The sequence below is a fragment of the Pinus tabuliformis genome, chromosome Q (genome assembly GCF_031772625.1).
Source record: "Pinus tabuliformis cultivar Carrire ecotype Pingquan chromosome Q, CPIR1, whole genome shotgun sequence".
Lineage (NCBI taxonomy): Eukaryota > Viridiplantae > Streptophyta > Pinopsida > Pinales > Pinaceae > Pinus > Pinus tabuliformis.
The window spans coordinates 405,762,512-405,785,861 of NC_142296.1; positions in this window are offsets into that span (position 1 = coordinate 405,762,512).

A 23,350-nucleotide genomic window follows, 5' to 3' on the forward strand; every position below is an offset into this window, starting at 1 on the left:
CCACCATGATGACACTCTTTCCCTCAGACTTGGGTAAACCTGTGATAAAATCCATTGAAACCTCCTCCCAACGTTGGCTTGGAATGGATAAAGGTTGTAATAGACCCGGTGTCTTAATTGTTTCAACTTTATTTTGCTGGCAAACCAAACATTCCGCCACAAACTTTTGAATATCTGATTTAAGGCCATCCCAAAAAAATTCCTTCTTAACCCTGTGGTAAGTTTTTAAAAATCCTGAGTGCCCTCCTAAGGGAGAAGTGTGCAATTCCATAAGAATCTTTTGTTTTAGCTGGGAATTCTTACAGAGGTATAAGCGATCTTTGTACCATAACGAATCATTTTTCCAGCTAAATGTATCAGAAGTACTGGAATCTTGTTGTAGCTTTCGAATAAGTGCCCACACTTCTTCGTCATTCTTCCATTCCTCCCTTGCTTCGTTTATCCAATCTGGTTGGATAATAGAAATGGCACACAACAATGCTTCCACATCCTCATCCTTTCTTGAGAGTGCATCTGCCACCACATTTTGCTTCCCTTTTTTGTAGATGATTTCAAAGTCATAACCCAACATCTTTGTGACCCACTTTTGTTGCTCTTCAGAGGATAATCTTTGTTCTAAAAAGTATTTAAGGCTATCATGATCCGTTTTTACCTTGAAGTGTCTTCCCATTAGGTAGGGTCGCCATTTCTTAAGTGCATGGAGTATTGCCAACATTTCCTTCTCATAAATAGCTTTGCTTAAAAACTTTCCCTTGATTGGACGACTTTCAAAAGCAATGGGTCTTTCATCTTGCATTAGAACAGCACCAATTCCATTTCCTGAAGCATCACATTCCACAATAAAGGTTTTGTGAAGTCGGTGTAGCTAAGACCGGTGCTTGGCACATTGCCTCTTTAAGATGTTCAAAGGCCTTTGTTGCTTCCGGAGTCCATGAAAATGAATCTTTCTTCAATAATGTTGTTAGAGGTGCTGCTATTCTCCCATAATTCTTAACAAACTTGCGATAATACCCTGTCAACCCAAGAAATCCTCGCAGATGCTTTATGGATGTGGGGATTTTCCATTCCTTAATGGCTTTAATTTTGCTAGGGTCTACCTTAACTCCTTCATGAGATACAATATGACCCAAATATTCCACCTCCTGGACTCCAAAGAAACATTTGGATCTTTTTGCATATAATTGTTTCTCCTCCAATAGTTGTAGCACCCTGTCAACATGTTCAACATGATCCTTCCAAGACTTGTTGTAGATTAGTATATCATCAAAAAATACTAACACAAATTTTCTAAGGAATGGTTTGAAAATTGAATTCATCAAACCTTGAAATGTTGAAGGTGCATTGGTAAGGCCAAAAGGCATGACCAAAAATTCATAATGACCCTCATGAGTTCTAAATGCCGTTTTCGGAATGTCTTCAATCTTCATTCTGATTTGATGATATCCCGAACGAAGATCCAACTTGGTGAAGTAAATTGATCCATGCAATTCATCCAGTAATTCATCAATAACAGGAATGGGGAACTTATCTTTAATAGTGAGCTTGTTGAGCTCCCTATAATCCGGACACATGCGCCATGATCCATCCTTCTTGTGCACCAATACTACTGGAGCTGAGAAAGAACTTTGACTTGGTTGAATTATACCAGCCTCTAGCATTTCTGCAACCATACGTTCAATTTCACTTTTTTGGACATAGGGATATCTGTACGGCCTGATGTTTGGAGGAACACTTCCTGGAATCAGATGAATAGCATGATCATGATCACGCATAGGTGGGAGACCTTTGGGAGTCTCAAATACCTTGGAATGATTGTCCAGGACTTTTTGGAGATCTGGAGAAATAGATGATTCCAATGTGGAAACATCTAGCGAACATAATTGTGCAATTACACCTCTTTGCTCCTTTTTTAGAAGCTTTGTCATGCCATTAGAGCTGATTATCTTTCCTGGTTTCCCTGCAATACCCCTTAATTCAACTTCCTTTCCTTTCGTAGAAAATTTGATGAAAAGTTCTTGAAAATTAAAAGCTATTGTACCCAAGGATTGTAGCCATTGGACTCCTAGTACAACATCAGCACCTCCCATTGGAATGGAAAGCATTGGGCTAGTCAATACATATTCTCCCATGGATAGCTTGATATTATGGCACTTTCCAGAGCAATTTATTGTTCCTCCATTTGCAATCATCACTTGACACTCTGGTGCTGGATATAGGAAGCAATTCAATTCTTTTGCTACCCTACAATGAATAAAATTGTGGGTGCTTCCTGAATCAATCAACACTATTACCTTTTTCTTCTTGATTTGTCCTTCTATCTTGATGGTTTGAGGAGTGGTAATTCCCGCCAATGCATTACAAGATATGGTCGGATTTATTTGTTCTTCATCTAGGCTTTGTTCCTGGAGTATATCTTCTTCTTTTGACCTTTCTTGCTCCTTTTCTTCTTCCTCTTCACAATCTATGTAGAATAATTTCTTCTCAGCACACTTATGACTTTTAGTGTATTTGCTATCACAACTGTAACAAAGCCCTTTTTCTCTTTTTTCTTCCAATTGTTGTGGTGTCAACCTTATAGGTTGTGGAAGACTAGGGGCAACAACACTTCCGTCTTTATAGTTGTGAGTGGTATGCTTCCTGGTTGCCATAATTTTGCTTTCCATTTTTCTTGCTAACCTGAATGCCTTCTCTAATGAATCAGGTTCCCAAAGGCGAACATCATGTTGGATATTATCCTTTAAAGACCCTATGAACACATCAATCCTATGCTCCTCTGGAATATCTTTTACCCTTATGTTCAATTTTTGGAACTCCTCAATGTGCTCCATTACTGAACCCTTTTGTTTGAGACTTATCAATTGGCTAAAAAAAGTGTTGCTTTTTGTATCTTCATAATGTGCTATCAATTCTTCCGTAAAAATTGCCCAAGTGATAAATTGTTTACGAGAGCAAAGCCATTGATACCATACAAACTGATTTGGTTCCAAATATACAGTTGCCATACGTACCTTTTGTGCGTTTTGCACATTATTGAGATCGAAGAATTGCTCCATCTGTAATATCCATGTGGCGGGATCCTTGCCATCAAACTTCCTCATATCGATTTTTGGAATATGGTGATTCTTCGATCCAACATTAGCGTCTATGGAATCATGATTAACATTTCTTTTATTCTCATCATGAGTTTCCTTTTCTACCTTTTCACCATTCGTGACCCTTTCTTGTAGCAACTTCTTCAATTCTTCCATCTCTGTCTTCAAATCTGCCATCGAATCCTCCATCTTAGCTTCCATGCCCTTTATCTTAGATTCCACGCCATTTATCTTAGATTCCACGCCACTTATCTTAGCTTCTGTTAGCTTTTGTGAGTGTGACATTTGTTGCACTTGTTCTTGTAATTTTGATATATCATGTAGCATTTCTTCCTCTTCTTCATGAGTCGTGCTAGAGTTTCCAAGTTCCTTACTAGGTGTTTGCATTTTCTTTCCTCGAGGCATCAGTTACGGATAATAATGCTTTACTATGCCCTTTGAATTCCGTTAAACCAAGCTTACACAAAACTTTAAAAAAAAACTACACACCTTTTTTCACTTTATAGAAGCCTGATATTGAATCTGATGTATCTCTGTAATTTCGGATCATCCAGTTCTGAAATTGCTACCTGTAGTAGCCTTCTGCGTCCTCTTTCCAATGCCACAAGTCTGAGCCAAATTGGATTCTCCAAGGAATAGTTATGTGAAATCTCCCACAGTGACTTGCTTTTAGACTGGTTCAGTAGAGTGAACTTGTACGATGTGCCATGAGTCACTGTTTCAACCTTTGAATCTAAAACACACATAAAAGAAACTATAGTCCATCCTCTTTTTTTACCTTCTTATGAAATTTCAATCCGATCCCCAGAGAGAAAGTTATGATGATTTTCCCCAGGTCACCTGTTTTGAATGTAATTCAGGAGTCAGAAAAAAAACCAAATTCCTCAGATCATATCTCCGCAAATATCGCGCGAAAAGCTCTGAAATTCGGATCCAAGGTTCAGCGTGATTTCTTCTCAAATGGGTTTTTTTTGCGACTTCTGAAACGTCACAGAAAAAAAGGTATATCGAAAATGCCACGATGACCTGTTTGGAGCAGCGAAACCCTAGAATCCAAAGCTCTGATACCAAATGTTATGAAACTAGCGCAAGAAAAGATAGAAAAGATAGATCAACACCTTATAATTCAGCCTCTTCGAGGGGGCAACCTCCTTTACATTACATAAATGAACAATTCTTTGATGATACAAATGACAAAACCTCCTTTCTATATATAGGAGTCTAAGGAGTCACAATATAATCCAGTCGACCTAACAATAATAATATAAAGCCACAAAAATAATAATAGAGGGATTCTATGGGGCACAGAAATAACAATATGGGGGTAATAGGGGCACAAAAATATAAATAAGGGGTATAAATACAATAGTAATGAGGTAATCACTAGTATTATAGGGACCCAACACACTGGAGGAAGCCAACAGGAAACTAAAGCATTGTTATGATAAATCAAAGCATAAAGTTGATCCAAAGCATGATTTTAAGGGGAATGATAAAGCTAAATGGAAGTGGCCACCGAAGCGGGGAAGACCTCAAGATGCAGGTGAGAAAGAAAATGTTGCTCCTTACTAGAAGCATAATGCAACTAAGAAGGGACATGGACCTCAGCCTAGAGACTAGCAAAATAGAGGTGATGGTATGGGACCATTGCAATGCTGGATTTGTGGTAAAGATCATCGCAAGAATGATTTCCCATTGTACCCGGGTGGCAGGACTCAAATCTACATTGCTCAGGAGATTCAAATAGTTGGAGATGTTGGCCATAACATTCCTCATATTTATGAAACTGTGGACAACAAGTAGGAAGATGAACAAGCATCCATTATTGAGATGGAAGGTAAGATATGTGATCAAGTTGTTTCTATTTTGATTAACCTTGGATCCAATGATTGTTATGTTAATCCTGACCTGGTGGATAAGTGTGGTTTGAGAAAAGAAGTGCATGTAGAGTCTTCGTTGGTGCAGTTGGATACAGGTACTAAGAAGAGATTTCATCATTAGGTAAGAGTTTGTGCATTTGAGTTGAATGGTATGCCCACATCAGCACATCTAAATGTGCTTCCATTTGGATCATATAGTATGCTTTTGGGTATGGATCGGTTGTACCTTCACAAGACTAAGGTGTATTTTTATGAAAAGGCTATTGAGTGCTTGGATGATAATGGAGAAGAGAGAATCTTGCAGGGTAAGAAGAAGGTGACATCAATTAGAATGGTTACAACTATGTAAGCAAAGTGCAGTCACAGGAAAGGGTGTGTATTGTTTGCAGTGCATGTTTCTAGTGAAAAAGGTAAGGATGTTGAGGATGCGGAAGTATTGAAGAGGTACCCAATTTTGCAGCAGTTTTAGGATGTTTTCCCAGCAGAGTTTCCACCTCATAGGGAAGTGGAGTTTTCTAAGGAGTTGGTACCAGGGGAAACACTAGCATCAAAGGAAACTTGCAGGATGAGCACTCCAGAGCTAATGAAATTGAAGTTACAGTTGAAGGAAATGCTTGACAAGGGATACAAAAGGCCAAGTTTGTCGCCTTGGGGTGCACCAATGTTGTTTGTGAAGAAGAAGGATGGTACTATCAGGTTATGCGTTTATTATAGGAAGTTGAACAAGGTGATGATTAAGAACAGGTATCCTTTGTCAAGGATTGATGACTTGTTGACCAATTGAAGGGATCAGTAGTGTTCTCGAAGATTGATTTGAAATCGGGATATAATCAGGCACACATCAAAGAAGAGGACATATACAAGACTTCTTTCCAGACTAGGTATGTGCATTATGAGTTTTTTGTAATTCCTTTTGGTTTGACTAATGCTCCAGCTACTTTCATGTGCCTGATGAACAGTGTGTTGTGTCCTTACTTGGACAAGTTTGTGATAGTATTCATTGATGATGTATTGAAATATTCTAAGAATTAGGAAGAGTATTCATAACACCTAGCGACAGTGTTAAAATTGTTGAGATAGCATCAGTTGTATGCCAAGATTAGTAAATTCATATTCTTTCAGACAAAGGTACATTACTTGGGACATGTTGTCTCCAAGGAAGGTATAGCAGTGGACCAAGAAAATATTAGAGATATCATGGAATGGGCAGCTCCTAGGAATGTGGATGAAGTCAAATCATTCATGGGGCTAGCAGGTTACTATAGACAGTTCATCAAGAAATTCTCACGGATTTTCTATCCTATTACATCGTTGCAAAGGAAAGGAAAGAAAATTGAATGGAAAGAGGAATGTGCAGCTAGTTTTGAGCAGTTGAAATAGTTTCTTACAAATGCTCTAGTTCTAAAGATTGCAGATCTAGATAAAGAGTTCATGGTGTGTACAGATGCTTGCAATAGAAGACTTGGTGGAGTCATGATGCAGGAGGGATAGACGGTGTGCTATGAGTCAAGGAAACTAAATGAACATGAACAGAACTATGTGACTCATGATCTTGAGTTTGCATCTATTATCATGCCTTGAAGATGTGGAAGCATTATCTTCTTGGTAGGAGGTTTATTTTGATGAGTCACCATAGTGGACTGAGATATCTATTTGACCAAACTAATTTGAATTATAGGCAAGCTAGATGTTTGGCTACCCTTAGTGAATTTGACTTTGAGATTAGATACATTAAAGGAAATGAGAACGTGGTTGTATATGCTCTTAGTAGGAGAGTTTAAGTAAAACATGTTGCAATTGTAAGCTCTTATGGGATAGATTTGTAGGAGAGGGTCTTGTAGGAAGGGCTGCATGATGATAGGTATCAGTAGCTTAAGCATAGGTTACAACAGGCTACAAGTGAGCAGGATGTGGATTATGATCTCACGGAATATGCCTTGGTGAGATTTAGGGACAAGATCTATGTGTCAGATGACAGTGATCTCGAGAAGCTTATCTTGAGGGAGTTTCATGTCAAACTATATTTACGTCATCCAGGATATTAGAAGACTCTGACAACAGTGAAGAAGTTCTACTATTGGTCAGATCTAAATAAATAGGCATTAGAGTTCATCGCAAGGTGTTTGGATTGTCAAAAGGTAAAAGAAGAGTGCAAGTATCTAGGTGGTTTACTGCAGTCGATTATGATTCCAGAATGGAAATGGGAGGTCATTTCCATGGATTTCATTACCAGTCTGCGGAGAACATCTAAACAACATGATTCCATCATGGTTGTGGTTGACACATTGACTAAGGTCGCTCACTTCATAGCAGTTGAGTCTACTTATTCAACTCGTGAGGTAGGATAGATCTTCACCAGAGAGATAGTGAGGTTGCATGGTGTACCTAGGAACATTGTGTCAGATAGAGATTCCAAGTTCACTTGCAGGTTTTGGAAGGAGTTGTTTGTAGGTTTGGGTATAGATTTGGCTTTCAATACAACTTATCATCCGCAGACAGACGGACAAAGAAAGAGGGTCAATAGGATACTGGAGGATATGTTGAGGATGTATTTCATGCATCAACAGATGAAGTGGGAGGAGTATCTTCCACTGGTTGAGTTTTCTTACAACAATGGTTATCAGGAGTCATGAGGATGAGCTTGTTTGAATCACTCTATGGGAAGAGTTGTAATAGTACTCTCATCAAATGGAGTGATCTAGTGAATAGGTTATTGATTGGAATGGATATGTTGGTAGATATGGAACAGGAAATGTGGGTCATTGAGAAGAATATAAATGTAGCACAGGATAGACAAAATAGTTATGCAGATTATCACAAGACATTTAAGGAGTTTTAGTTTGGGGAGCATGTGTACCTATGCATCAATCACATTTAAGGAGTTTTAGTTTTTGGATCATGTGCCAAGTTGGCACCTCGATATTGCATGCCTTTCTAGATCCTTGATAGGATTGGACTAGTGGCTTACAAACTTGCATTTCCTTGGACAGTGAAATCCCATGATGTTTTCCATGTTTCATTGCAAAAAAGATATGTGAAGGATGTTGATCATGTGATTGATTGGTTTTTATTGCAGGTGGATCTAGAATGACGATTCCAGCCAAAACCTTAGTGCATATTGTAGTGGAAACAACTCATGCTCCAAAACTGAGCAACTAAGAAAGTTAAAGTGAAATGGAAGCACTTTGGTCATGATGAAGCTACATGGGAGATGGATGATCAGATGCAGACTGTGTATCCTTCATTATTTGGCGGTGGGCAAAAATGACTTTTTGGTAGATATGCATATTTATGTATGGTTGTTGTTGTAAATACCACAATGAGTTGTGCTATAAACCTCCAATAAGCGGTATGGTTGGCATGTTGTCATGTTTGCCATGATGGTAGTATGTTTGTAATGAGCTAAGTTATAAATATCCATGGGTACTATGTTTTGGTTTTAGTGGTCTTGCTGGTTATAAGTGTCATAGAACATCGAGGACAGTGTTCCCCTAAGGGGGAGGGGTCTATAACAGCCTCAGGTTAAAACTTCATGTAATAAAGTTAATAAATCCAAAATAAGACCAAGGTCACGAGACACTTATTCCAACTTGAATGTTGGGAAAAGCAACCTAGTGGGTATCACTTGTTGTTTATTATGGCTAAGGAAATTGGAAAAGGAATTGGCAAAGGCTTTGGAAAGGAAACGTGGCAATTATTGGCATTTATTTATGAAAATAAAGGAAAATAGGAGAAAGGGGAGATGAAAGGTCACATGTTTGCATGAGGAGGAAATTGAAGGAAAATAGAGGGAAAATGAAGAAATTAGAGGTGTCAATAAGCATCAGTTTGGGGCCTGTTGTAGCGGCTACAACCACCCTCCAAATTTTGGCCTGCACCCGATTTGGAGCCTCCCTTGAGAGTTTCACTTGATGACTGCACACACTTGAGTTCACTCTATGAGCTCGTGTGAGTCTTCGCACCCACCTTGCTTGATCATTTCACCCAAGATTTTGCATGTTGATGTTAATGTCATGCTTGTGACCATGTTCTGGTCATACTCAAGGTCTTCTCTTCATGTGTACTTGTTGTGTTCGCTATGTAAACATATGTCGCACTCACACATGGAGTCACATACAATGTCGTGCAAGAGACCAACGATCAATCACAAGTGTCTCGCTTGTCGCTTACACCATCAGTTAGTCATGTTGAGCATGTGTATCTGGATGGTTTGAGTCATCTCATCGTCAGGTCATGTAAGTGTGTGTTTGCAAGATCATGTATGCATCTTTCGCTCACTCACACACTTAGTCACTTTCCTGAATTTCTGAAGACTGGATCCCCCTCTGATAGTCAGACCATCACCCCGCCATCGACTCGATCGACTGTCACATAGAACAATGCAAAAGCACCAAGAAATCCATTTCAAGCTACACTACCAGCAAGCAAATCAATCAACCTTCATGCTGGTCAACCAGAGAATTTGACCCGGCAGCCACCCCGGGACTGACTCCCCTAAAAAATTGCACAGAGGCTGCAAACCTTGCCCACTCCACTGACTGAGAAAATTTTGAAAATAGGCTAGATAGACACCTAGTTCCCATCCCTATCTCCCTCAGAAAATTGCATAGTTTTTCCAGCCAGCCCTCCCGACAGTCGACCGACTGCTCACCCAGAAAATTGTGCAGTTTTCATGAGCAAGTCCTCTACTACCTAGCAGTCCACTCAGCTCACAAACTACGCAGAGGTGACCTACAGGCCAGCCTCCCAGCACCAGTGTAGTTTTTCCTGCCAGCAGCTAGCTGACAGTTCCCCTCAGGAATTGTTCATTTTTTGTTGCCAAGCTCTAACAGATGACTGTCAGTTCCCTCCAAGAATTGCACAGCTTTTATTTCCAAGATTCGGGTAGTTGACTGCCAATTCCTATCAGGAATTGCACAATTTTTGCTACCAGTGACCCAGCATCTGACTGCCAATTCCCCTCAGAAACTACACATTTTTTTGCTGCCAAGCTTCGGGTTCCCGCTCGTTCCTGAAATTGCATAGATTTTTCCTGCCCAACCTTTCCATAGCCCGGACTAATCCTCCCAAAAACTGCGTAGTTTTTTCCTCCAGCTAAGCCAAACCCTCTGGACAGTCACTTTCAATCAAGATTTCCCATCTTCATCACCCAGTGACTCCTGCACAGTTTTCATCAACAGTTCCCAGAGCCTCCATCTTGCCTCACAACCTTGTCACCTCTCTCAGTCACCTACATCCGAAATGATCATGCATCATGGTAGACTAGGAGGTCTTTGGATTTGATGTCTTCTCGCCATGAGTGACTGCAGATACATGTACACAAACAAACATGGCGCGAGGATGGATGGGATGAACGAAGGGAGAACATGCAGAAGGATAGATTCATCAACAGACAAACATACGATGCATGCAAAGAGAAATGCTCACGAACGGATGATCATGCAAATATGTTTTCATGGATGGACGGAAGAGAAAACATGAAATATGTGTTCATGAATAGATGGATGGACGAACATACACCTTTCGCGAATGAACAAACCTGTCAAGCTTACCAAAATACAAGCAAGGAGCAATGTGTGAATGCAACATCAAGCAAACCAACAACCATCGAAGACTCAACCCACTTTGCCATGCGGAGGTGAAGCTGTGACACACCATGAGGACATCCATCACCCAGCAGCACTACATCTTGACATGCACACCAGTAGTAGCATGAATGTACCAACACTGTCATGTTGAGTCATGTCGTCCACATCTCTACTATGAGCCATACAGTAAATCAATGTAATGTAATGTGGAAATCCAAGAGACGCACTTGTTGTATGAAGAGTCATGTAAAGTCAAAAGGTCATGGAAGACAAACAATCATGAGGGTAGTCGAACAGCCACAAGGGTCAGTTTCACCCTTGGCTATAAATACCCCCACATTTGTACATGCAAAGGACTTTTCACCTCAGCTCGTCCTGCAAATCCTTAAGATTCTGTAATATTTTATTTGAGAAGTAGTGGCTCCAACACCCCGCACGCGGGGTTAGTGATGTATGGTGTAATGATGTGTCTTGGAACTTTCTCTTAATTCATATGCCTGCTCACAGGCCAGCACATTTTCACCCATGTATTGTAACTGTTGTAAGACTAATCTTTAACACTTGTAATGCATGTTGCATTAACCTGTGTTTAACACTTGAACTAATTCACTTGTTGTAATACATATATGTTAATCAAAATGTGTTGTATATGTTGTTAACATTGTCTCACCAGTGTAGACTACTCTCCCGAACATTAGACAGACCTTTCACATAAAACTTTCTATAACAACCATTGTACTCGCGTAGACTGATCTATTGAGTGTTATACGTGTTATCTTCCCTCGTGTGCACATCCTGTTGTGTTGTGTGTTCCTAACAAATTTGGGATTACTCCCAACCAACTTGGGACTCACTCCCACCCTCTCCCTCTACGGTGAAAGAACCATTGACACAAGGGACACTTACAATCACCAGGCATGCGAACCTCACTTCTCGCAAGACAAAGCAGACCACTCTCCTATGCTGACAAGCAAGAGTTGAGGCAAACCTTTAAGATAATGGCAACTGGACCATCATACTGGATGGGATTCCCACAACAAATGGTGTGAGGTCTAGTTGGGACTTCATACCAGGGTGATCCCCTAAATGTTGGTGGGTCCAGCACCATCAACATTCTGGCACTAGAAGGAGGGCTAGATGACAAGATGAGCCCATCCATCTGGGTTGAATCTCTTACCCAATGAATAATACACAATTTTTTCTCCTAGGGTGTTTCTCTCATTTCTCCCTTAATTAGTTATCAGTCCTCAATGAGCTTCTCGATCACTTGTCCTTGTTAAAGTTTGGCAGTGAGGAGAGAACATCTGTAACCGAGTACATTTCTGATTTTCTTCATTTCTGTGAATCTCTTGAAATTGATAGTGATGAGATTGTTTGTGTACTCTTCTTCCTCACCCTTGAAGGTCGTGATAATTAGTGGTGTCATACCCTACCACCTGCTTCTATCCATTCCCTTCTCACTTTCCTCAAGGATCTCCATCAAGCCTTCGATGAGTGTGACCACCAAGATGTCTATGAAAGAATATCTCATTTAAGAATGAAGCCTGGTGAATTAGTTGAGTACTTTGCTACCCACTTCCTTCACCCATGTAACGAAATTCCTATATGGTTTGTGGACCTTGAATTCATGTGCCAAGAGCTGAAATGTTTGGTTCATTTCTCCCGAAATGTTGAACCTCCTGATTTTCCTTCTTCCTCAACTCTTGGAGATCAAGGGACACCTCATGTCATGAAGAGGGTGCTCCCTCACAGCAACCGCAAATCTAAGAAATCTACGTAGCGAGTACCCCCTCGCAATGGTTGCAAAGCTGATAAATATGCACAGCATATTCCCAACCCATCTGCTCAGCTGTCTCCCTCCCCAATGGAGGAAATTCCAAAATGGTTCAGAAATCCTATGGTGAAAACTCATCTCTCCATTCCGCAAGAGGACATCACCATTCATACCCCAAGTCTTGAGTCTAATTTTCATCTCTACCATCCTCCATCATCTACAAGCCATGACTCCTTGCACCATGACTCGCTTGAGAAATCTGCTTCATAAGGTAGTTGTGCTCACTCTCTTGATTCTTGAGTTGTTGGCTCAAGTTGCAGTCATGTGCAAGGTAGTCTCTTCATACAAATGGAGGAGCAAGATGGTGAAGACATAATCAATTCCTTTCAAAACATTGATCCTCTATTCTTGATCGATTTGTGAATCTTGGTGAAACATCATGCACAATCAATTATTTCAATCAACCTCTAGCCTTGGGTTGTTATCACTCCCATGCTTTTGTATGTTGTGATGAACGTCCAAGAACATCATATGAACTACTGTCATCTCATGTACACTCTAACTCAGATATGGAATGCACACCAGTCAAAGTAGACATCAATATCGAAGCTTCCTCTGCACCTCACTTTCCCGTCCTATCATTCACAGTGCATCAACATGCGTCGGAGATATTCCACGTTCTCTTAATTATTCATCCCATTAGTTATCTCCTCGATCGACACAAGGAAATTAGGTTGTCCTCAATTAAAATAGTCTCAACACACAAGACTCTTCCCACTTGTCATCATCTTGTGTGTTGCATGAAGAAAACTCGTCAAGTCAGCTTGTTGAAAATTTTGATGAAGCCTGTGACAGAGATGGCTATCATCCTAAGAGTGGTTTTGAAATCAATAACAACAACCATCCTCAAGCCATGCATGATCTGTTTCACATCTCAAAATGTAATTTTTCAATTATGGAAAGTTCTGGGACATGCCAGGGAGTCGAGGAACTTCAACATTCATTGATGGTTATGTCAGGACCTCACGACTCTGGTAAGCCTGCCAAACCAAATAAGATTTCTTTTCTCACCATAATCCATATATTTGCATGGTTTCACTCGACGTGGATCCCCGTGTAAAGAATATTTACTATTCTGCATGTGATATTTCAAAATTTCACATTTTCGCTCATGATCGAATCCACGAGTCCGGTACAGCATGTCCATCTTCATGCACCTCTCTTAAATCTAATTCGGGTTGGGAGTTTTCATCCCTCATTCAATCATGGGACAGCGAAGTTGATCATCTCAAAGACTATCTTTATCTAGAATCATACTTATCAAATGTTCTCTCTCATAATCATCTCCTTGGTTATTTTGCAAATTTCGCACGTCAAATTCTTTCCACTCATCACATCAACAATCTCCCTATTTGATGATGAGCACACAACCTATCACGCGAATCAAGTTACTCTCATTTCACCACACCCCAACCAGTTTCATACATTCACAATGTTGGCATCCTTTCTACATTTTTGTGATTACCATGATGCCTGCGCACTTTTTCACCAGTTGCAAGTGGATTTTCTATCATGTCTAGCGGGAAGCAAACTTGGTTCCCTCATTCAGAGCATTTGCATGATTGTTCAAAAAATTTCTTTTTTCGTGTCAAACTGGGAATCTGCAATATCGATCGAATGGCCTGATTTTTCTTCTACCTTGGGTGGTTGTCATGCAGTTTATCATTTTCCCAACATTACATCTAATGAGAGTCGCTTCAAACACTATGATTTTTACTATGTAACATCTTTATTCTTAGCTTTCTATTGAGCAAGTGAGCCACCTCTGCCTACATTAATGGCTATGGAGGGCCCTCATTGTCTTAACATGACTGATGAGAATGACAAGGTCTATCTATCCATATCAGATTCCCATCATGATCCCCTCTCTCGAATTAGGAATCCATCTTCTCAAAGATCACGGATCTTTCAAAATGGCCATCATGACTTTTATGATCCAATTGCTAAATGGCTAGAACAATCTTACTTGGCAAGTTGTGTTGCAGGTGACAAGCTTTGGTCCTTCCTCTCACTCACTAAGAAACTTGGTGTAGAGAAACACACACTCACAAGAGGCCTCCAAGGTTTGTTGAAAAATGATAGTCATGGAAGACGTAAGCATGTTTGTTGGGTGGTTGTGACACATTCTTCCGCCCACATGCGAGACCTTCTCTCTCTTGTGCAAGTTTTTCAAGTTTTTTCATTTTCTGTTGCGCACTAATTTTTATCTATTTTAATCGCTCGTATCTTGGTGACTGCAAGTTAGGTACACCTTCGGTGACTTCACTGGAAATTTCATTTCATGTAACCCCAACCGTTTAATATAGGAGTAGGAGTAGCGTTTTCTTTTTCACTTGTCTTTGCTTTCTAGTTTTCATGTTTGTTTACTTGCTGACTTTATTTGCTTTGCTTACTATTTTTTTTTCGTTTGTTTCGTTTTCTTAATACCTTATTATTTTTGTTTCTGGAAATAAGTGCTGCCAACTACTGCATTCTGGCTTTTGAATAGAGTATGTGGCTAATATTTGAAGAAACTTGTGACACTGCAGCACTTGGCTAGTCTCATGTCTGTCTTATCTATGATTGTTTATAACCTTCGGCCGATGAAGTCTTGATGGAAAATACAAGCCATCCGCAAGGGAAGTTTTGGTCCAACCATGAACCTATGACCACATTGGGAAGCCTCATGCCTATACTCAGCTTCCTGCTCTGTGTGTTCAAGCTCATCCAACTAGTAGAAATGGAGAAGGGGAAAATCCAAACGAGAAAGCCTATATCAGAAGTCTTACATGCTTCTCTGAAGGAACAACCTCTTCTGCTCTCAATAAGTCGGGATCCCTCTTTCGCCCCAAAAATAAATAAGTGTTATGCACAATCCTCTTTAAAAAATACAAAGGCGAAAGAAGAGAAAGGATTCATGCGCAGAGAGGTGAAGCATGCAACTCCACCAGGGTACTGACAAGGCTCATTGGAAATGGAGAAATGTGTGTGTTCCTACGTGACTCTGTCAAAGTACTATCCAGGCTTGCTGACAGTGAAGTAACACCAGAGATGAAAACTTATACTCTGAAAATCTTCAACTCGTGAACCAAACTACCCTTCTCGATTTTGAAACATTGTGATCAAGCTGAAATTTTGATTTTGTTTGATTGAGTTGGAAAAAGGTGAACCATGTATGTCCATGGGGTAAGTAAGGAATCCGAAGTAACCCGCTTAGCGATTCAATACTCCCTGAGAGACTAAGGCCCTGTTCTATCAATGAACCAAAACAGAGAAGTTGGAGTTCTACCAGTGTGTCGCCAAGTGTTCTAGTGGCTACAACCACCCTCCAATATTTTGTCTTGCACTCAATTTTGGAGCCTTCCTTGAGAGTTGCACTTGATGACTTCACACACTCGGGTTCACTTCGTGAGTTCGTGTGAGTCTTCGCACCCACCTTGCTTGATCATTTCACCCAATCTTTTGCATGTTGATGCTAATGTCTTGCGACCTTGTTCTGGTCATACTCAAGGTCTTCGCTTCGTGTGTAGTTGTTGTGTTCGCTATGTAAACATATGTCACACTCACACACGAAGTCACATACACTATCACACAAGTGACCAACGATCAATCACAAGTGTCGTGCTTGTTGCTTACACCATCAGTTAGTCATGTTGAGCATGTGTGTCTAGATGGTTTGAGTCGTCTCGTCATCAAGTCATGTAAGTGTGTGTTTGCAAGAGCATGTATGCATCTTTCACTCGTTCACACACTTAGTCACTTTGCCAAATTTCTGACAACCAGATCCCACTCTGACAGCTGGACCATCAACCCACCATTGACTCGATCGACTGTCACCCAGAGCAACGTAGAAGCACCAAGCAAGCCATTTCAAGTTGCGCTACCTGCAAGCAAATCAATCAACCTTCATGCTGGTCAATCAGAGAGTTTGACCTAGCAGCCACCCTAGGACTGAATCCCCTCAAAAATTGCACAAAGGCTGCAGAATTTTCCCACTCCACTGACTGAGAAAATTGCGCAGATAGGTGAGACGGACACCTAGTGCCTGTCCCTGTCTCCCTTAGAAAATTGCGTAGTTTTTCCAGCCAGCCCTCCCCATAGTTTACTGGCTACTCACCCAAAAAATTGTGCGATTTTCATGAGCAAGTCCTCTACTGCCTAGTAGTCCGCTCAGCTCAAAAACTACGTAGAGGTGACCAGCAGACCAGCCTCCCAACACCAATGCAGTTTTTCCTGCCATTAGCTCTCGACATCCGACTGACAGTTCCCCTCAGGAATTCAACAATTTTGCTACCAAGATCTAGGAGTTGACTACCAATTCCCTCCAGGAATTGCGTAGTTTTTGGTATCAAGCTCCTAACAGCTGACTACCAGTTCCTCTCAAGAATTGTACAGTTTTTGCTGCTAGTGACCCAGCAGCTGACTGCTAGTTCCCCTCAGTAACTACGCAATTTTTGCTGCCAAGCTCCCGGTGCCCACTCATTCCAAAAATTGTGCAGATTTTTCCTGCCCAACCCAGATTGTTCCTCCAAAAAACTATGCAGTTTTGTCCTCCAGCTTAGCCAGACCCCGCAAACATTCACTGTCGATCTGGATTTCCCATCTTCATCACCTAGTGACTCCTGCACAGTTTTCATCAGTAGTGCTCGCAACCTCCATCCTGCCTCGCAACCTTGTAACCTCTCCCAGTCACCTACATCCAAAATGATCATGCATCATGGTAGACTAGGAGGTTTTTGGATTTGATGTCATCTCGTCATGAGTGATTGCAAATACATGTACACAAACAAACATGGTGCGACGACGCATGGAATGAAGGAAGGGAGCACATGCATAATGACAGGTTCACCAACATACGAACAAACGATGCATGCAAAGAGATATGCTCGCAAACAGATGATCATGCAAATATGTGTTCGTGGATGGAAAAACGAGCAAACATGCAAGATGTGTTCACAGACGAACGAGCAAACATGCAAGATGTGTTCATGGATGGACAAACATGCACCTTTCACGAACAGATGAACTTGTCAAGCTTACCAACATACAAGCAAGGAGAAATGTGTGAATGCAACATCAAGCGAACCAACAACCATGGAAGACTTCATGCACTTTTCCATGCGGATGTGAAGATGTGACACACCATGAAGACATCCATCACCCAATAGCACTACAGCTCGACATGCACACCAGCAGCATCACGAATGTACCAACATTGTCATGTTGATTCATGTCATCCACATCTCTACTATTGGCCATATAGTCAATCAATGCAATGTAACGTGGAAGTCCAAGAAACCCACTTGTTGTATGAAGATTCATGTAAAGTCGAAAAGTCATGGAAGAAAAGTAGTCATGAGGGTAGTCGAACAACCACAAGGGTCAGTTTCACCCTTGGCTATAAATACCCCTTCATTTTCACATGCAAAGGACTTTTCACCTCAGCTCCTCCCGGATAGCCTTGAGAGTCTGTAATCTTCTCTTTGAAGAGTAAGTAGTGGCTCCAACGCCCTGCACGTGGGGTTAGTGATGTATGGTGTAACAATGTGTCTTGGAATTTTTTCTTAATTCAGAAGCCTGCTCATAGGCCAACACATTTTCACACATGTATTGTAACTATTGTAAGACTAATCTTTAACACTTGTAATGAATGTTGCTTTAACCTGTGTTTAACACTTGAACTAATTCACTTGTTGTAATACATATATGTTAATGAAAATGTGTTGTATATGTTGTTAACGATGTCTCACCTATGTAGACTACTCTCCCAGACATCAGATAGACCTTTCACATAAAACTTTCTATAACAATCGTTGTACTCACGTGGACTAATTTGTTGAGTGTTATACGTGTTATCTTCCCTTGTGTGGTGTGACTGCCACATCCATGTGGACTGTTCCGCTGGAAGCTATGCACATCCTGTTGTGTTGTGTGTTCCTAGAATATTTGGGACTACTCCCAACTGACTTGGGACTCACTCCCACCCTCTCCCTCTACGGTGAAAGAACCATTGACACAAGAGACACTTACAATCACTAGGCATGTGGACCTCACTTCTCATAAGACAAATCAGACCACTCTCTTGTGCTGACAAGAAAGAGTTGAGGAAAATCTTGAAGATAATGGCAACTGGGCCATCATACCAGATGGGACTCCCACACCAAATGGTGTGAGGTCTAGTTGGGACTTCATACCAAGGTGATCCCCTGAATGTTGGCTTGTCCAGCACCGTCAACAGGGCCTTTTTTCATTTTGGCTTTGGAGTTATTTGGAGAGAGGAGAAGAGCGCCAAGAGGAGAAAGCAAGAAAGAAAGAAACAGAAGGGAAAGGAAAGGAAGGAAAAGGAAAGAAAAGTACAAGCAAGGAAGGATTGGATCAAGCAGCTTCAGTAGGAGGACTTGCAGGGAATATGTTGCATGTGTAATTTCCTAGTTGAAGTGTGAATGCATGGTGCATGAATTTTTGTGTTTAGTTAATTTGTTGTCATTGGCATCGGTTTTTCCTAATTGACAGTGGTTTCAACCTTTCCTTGTAAATTCTTGGATAGCCATGGTGTGATGGGATTCATTCTTGGTTAATATTTCGATTTCTGAAAGGTTTCATATCTACGTGATGTGGTCTCAGGAAAATCCCAAGGGTTGGGGGTGGAGATGGTTTTCATCAGGAAGCCCTCAACATGTGGGTGGACATAGGAAAATTCCTTAAGGGATGGTGAAGGAACTTTGAGGCATCCAAGCTTGGTTTGGTTTTGTGATCTCGGGACCTGTTTAGGTGAGATCACGGTGGCATGAGGGTGGAGTTGGTTTAACCTCTGGATTCCCTTGGTTGTTTATGTATTATTTTATCCCATGATATCCCACATTAATGCTTGGAATATGGCATGGGGGTGATTGGATGAAAGAAAGATTTGGTTCAACCCAATCTATGGTTGGGTGGTACATGGAAGTCCCTAACTTAGTTTTCTTTTGCATCATTTAATGAGAGCTATTTCTCTATGGAAATCTATGAAGTATTTGTACTGGTTAATATGATTATTTCATGGTTGTTATGTCATGGTTACTATGATAATTATTTGTTGGTTATAAGCATGGATCTGTTATATGCTCTAGTTATGGCTTGTTCATGAATTGATATGTATTTGTTTGGTTGATGAATGCATGAGATAACAAATGTTATTGTAGCTATTAAGAGAGGGCATTAGACCTTCTTGGTGAATCTCAGATAAGTTTCAGACCCCTATGTTCAGATATGCATTCATGACTTGTAGATTTCATGTTCACTATCTGTTTGATGAAATATATATTAGTTAGGTCAATTTAATGAATAATTTTTGTATGAATGGAATTTTCTGGATGTTATATATCATTCTAGAAAGTCTCATTAAGTTCTGGGCAATGGTTGGGAGTCAAGCCCTCAAAAGGTGGCACTAATTCTGGGGTTGCATGCTTAGAATTAGCAATTTTGGGTTGGAGTCACTACCTTCCAGGCTTATGCATGCGATTGATGGCCTACAGTTCCATGGAGGCCTTGTCATGCATGTGACTAGGGTCCCAAATCATTAAAAAGGCATGTTTGCTGAGGGTTTGGGCACCTGGAGTGGTTGTTTAACTCTTCGAGGTCTTGTAGCTCCTGAGGGAGGTTAGTAAAGTATCAATTTGTCAACTCCACTTCCTTAATGAAGCTAGTAGGTTAGATCATGTAATAGTAGCCCTCAGCTCATGTTTACCCTGGCAGGCTAGTTAATGTGGGTAAATGTGGGAGGGGTTGTTACAGTGAATATTTTATTCCTATGTAAGGAAATATTGTTATTCACTTATCATTTAATTTTTTAACCTAGGGTTTATTCACTTGCAAGGCTCTGAATGATGTATGAACAAGCATCAGGGTTCTTACCACTTCTATATGTGGAAAACTAAACTCAAGGAAAACCTATTGGTGATATGAAACCTAAGTTTTGATAGGGATTAACTCAATACTTTGGTTAACCCATGTGGTGCCTCACATATTGAGATCATATCTCAATACCTAGCTCAATGTCACTATTCCGACTAAGGTTAAAAAATCTTCAAGGTTATGGTTTTGTAGCAACTAGATTTCACATCACAACTACAAAATCATCACCTTACACACTCAAAATTAGGACATGGTGCAAATAAATGCATAAAAGGAAATTCAACAAATTGTTCAGAATTAAATTCAATACACCATAAGAAATGGAATCAACACACACACCCAACTGCATAAATTAAACATGGCCAATATTATCTATGTTGCAAGAAAATCAAATAAAAACTACACTATACTAGAAAAAAAACAAGAAATAAAGCGCAAGGCTTTACCTCGAGCGGGCCCAAATAGGGGTTCAACATGCACCTAAATATCTATAAATTCACCAACACAAATTTAGAAAGTAATCCAAAAATTCTAGAGGAATGAGATTTATATTAACATAAATTAAAATTATGGAGCAAATCCATGCATTTTGTACTGTCTAAATCATATTTTTCAGAGTACATATTTATAGAAGAAAAAGGGAATCTGAGTCCCAACAAGGGTTCAAGAGACCATTCGTAATCTGGGGACGCTAACTTAAAATAGTAGTTATAGTTTTTCATGTGAAACATCGGGCTTCTAAATGAAAAGAAGGCTTAACAAATAGATTATTATCAGAGGTAACTATTCTTCTCTCAGAACCGTAACGACTATTACGCACCGATCATATTAGACATGCTTCAATTCGCAGCATAATATTTTGTCAAACCATGTAGTGCCTTCCTCAAACTCAGATCGAATCTACCATACCGAACTAGCTGGAAATAAACTTGTATGCAACATTCTCACAATGGTGTGCAAGCGACCTAGTCCATATATATTGTGTTCCTTGAAAATGCTTATTTCGGCCTTATTTCTCCTTATGTGGCATGCTTGTGAATTCTCTAAATGCCAAATGTTCCTTTCTTTAGTTTCCATCGCGTTGTTTATCACATGAGACCTGGTAACAAATGGTTGTACTTCTACAATAATTTGAGTTAGTGTCCATCTCATTTCATACATATATAATATATTAAAATGACTCTTAAAACATTCATAGTTCTAATCTAAAAATTATAGTAAAATAACTAGTTAATAAGAAATTCACACCTTTAGCTTCCCGAAATGTATGTATAAGGTTTTATGGTAACTTAAGATGGAAAAGGAATAGTTTGATAAAAAAATGAAGCAGGGTAGTTTCATAGCTAAAAGCACAATTTAGTAGCCCATCATCTCCCCCTGCTAAGATTTTTGCATGTCCTCATGCAACATATCTTCCTAAGGAAGCTATACATTGCTCCATACATTTGATGGATGACCAAATTATCCTTCATAATAATAATATGGACATAATTCCAACTCCTGCCAGTGCTTTGTCTTCTCTTGTTCATCCGAACTAAGTGAGTGCATCGTAAAATCTGGTGGGACACAAAATGAGGGGAAAAGTGGAATAACAAACTGATTCATCTTTCCCATACCTCAACATAAAGCTAGTGTAGAAGGAGGCTTGATTAAGAGCTAAGTTGAATTAGGGGTACCCAAGTGGGTGCCTCTACTAGAAAAATTTATGTAATCCATCCCATATACCTTATACAATTATAAGGGCCCTGAGTGACTCAGTCCTGACCAGTTCTCATAACGTTGTGTTGAATAGTGACAACATCTCCTAATTTTTTCTTGAGCCTATGTATATCTTCTCAAATGGGCCCGATCAATGGGTATTCTTCCCTCACTGCCAATTTCACCGCAACTTCCATTTTCCCATAAACTTTTATACATTTATTCCATTGTATCAGGTTGGTTATGTAAGACATTAGGACACGAAGTTGGGGTTCCACCATGAATATTATAGCAAGAGGAAATTAAAAATATAGAGTGCATAAATTATGGTTTACATTTGCAGCTGCTCATGAAATTTTAATCAAAATCACAAGACAAAAACCTACATTATTGTTCTGCATAATTCAATTCAAAATTTAGAACATCAATCACAAACATAAAATGAGAAATAACACACACGCACATAGTATTTTTTTAGGGGAAAACAATCTGCTAAAAAGCCCTTTACATGCTTGCATTAATCTCATGAATAGAGATGTATGACAATTGCTAGCTCAATCTAAGCTCAACCCACAAGTGAATAACCTATCTCTCTTCTCACTGAGAAGCTCTAAATCAGACCTAGTCAATTTATTCCTCTGATTGAGCCCTTATTTCCTTGCGCAATTCCTTATGAAATTAGGCCCCTATTATTTATGAATTTCCACCAAAATGCTTTTGCAATTCCTAAGGTTGATCATCTGATTGCATGCAACACCCATACACTCAAGAGAAGTCTACAAGTGATGTTACACTATCTTATAATCTTCACCATAGATGGGAAACTTGAATTCTTACATGCACTAACTATTTTGGGCTGATTGATCAGCTAAATGGATGATCATTGAGTTAGGATGAAGTCTCAATTCACAAATGACCTTCCACTAGTTCCTCTAACAGTTAGAACTAGTTTAACTGAAAACAAATTGAAATAACTAACCTTTATTGCTACAAATTAGAAATCACACATGGTTAATTGAACCCCAACTCCTCTAGCTTGAATTTTGTGTAGTGTTATGTTATGAAACCAACTCACAAAAAGATAGAAAAGATAGATCAATGCCTTATAATTCAACCTCTTCGAGGGCGCAACCTCCTTTACATTACACAAATGAACAATTCTTGGATGATTCAAATGACAAGACCTCCTTTCTATATATAGGAGTCTAAGGGGTCATAATATAATCAGAGCCGACATAACAATAATAATGTAAGGGCACAATAATAACAATAGTGGGCTTTTATGGGGCACAATAGTAACAATATGGGGATTACATGGGTACAACGATATAATAAGGGGGTTGTACTAATAACAATAAGGGGTTACACTAGTAGTATAGGGGCCTA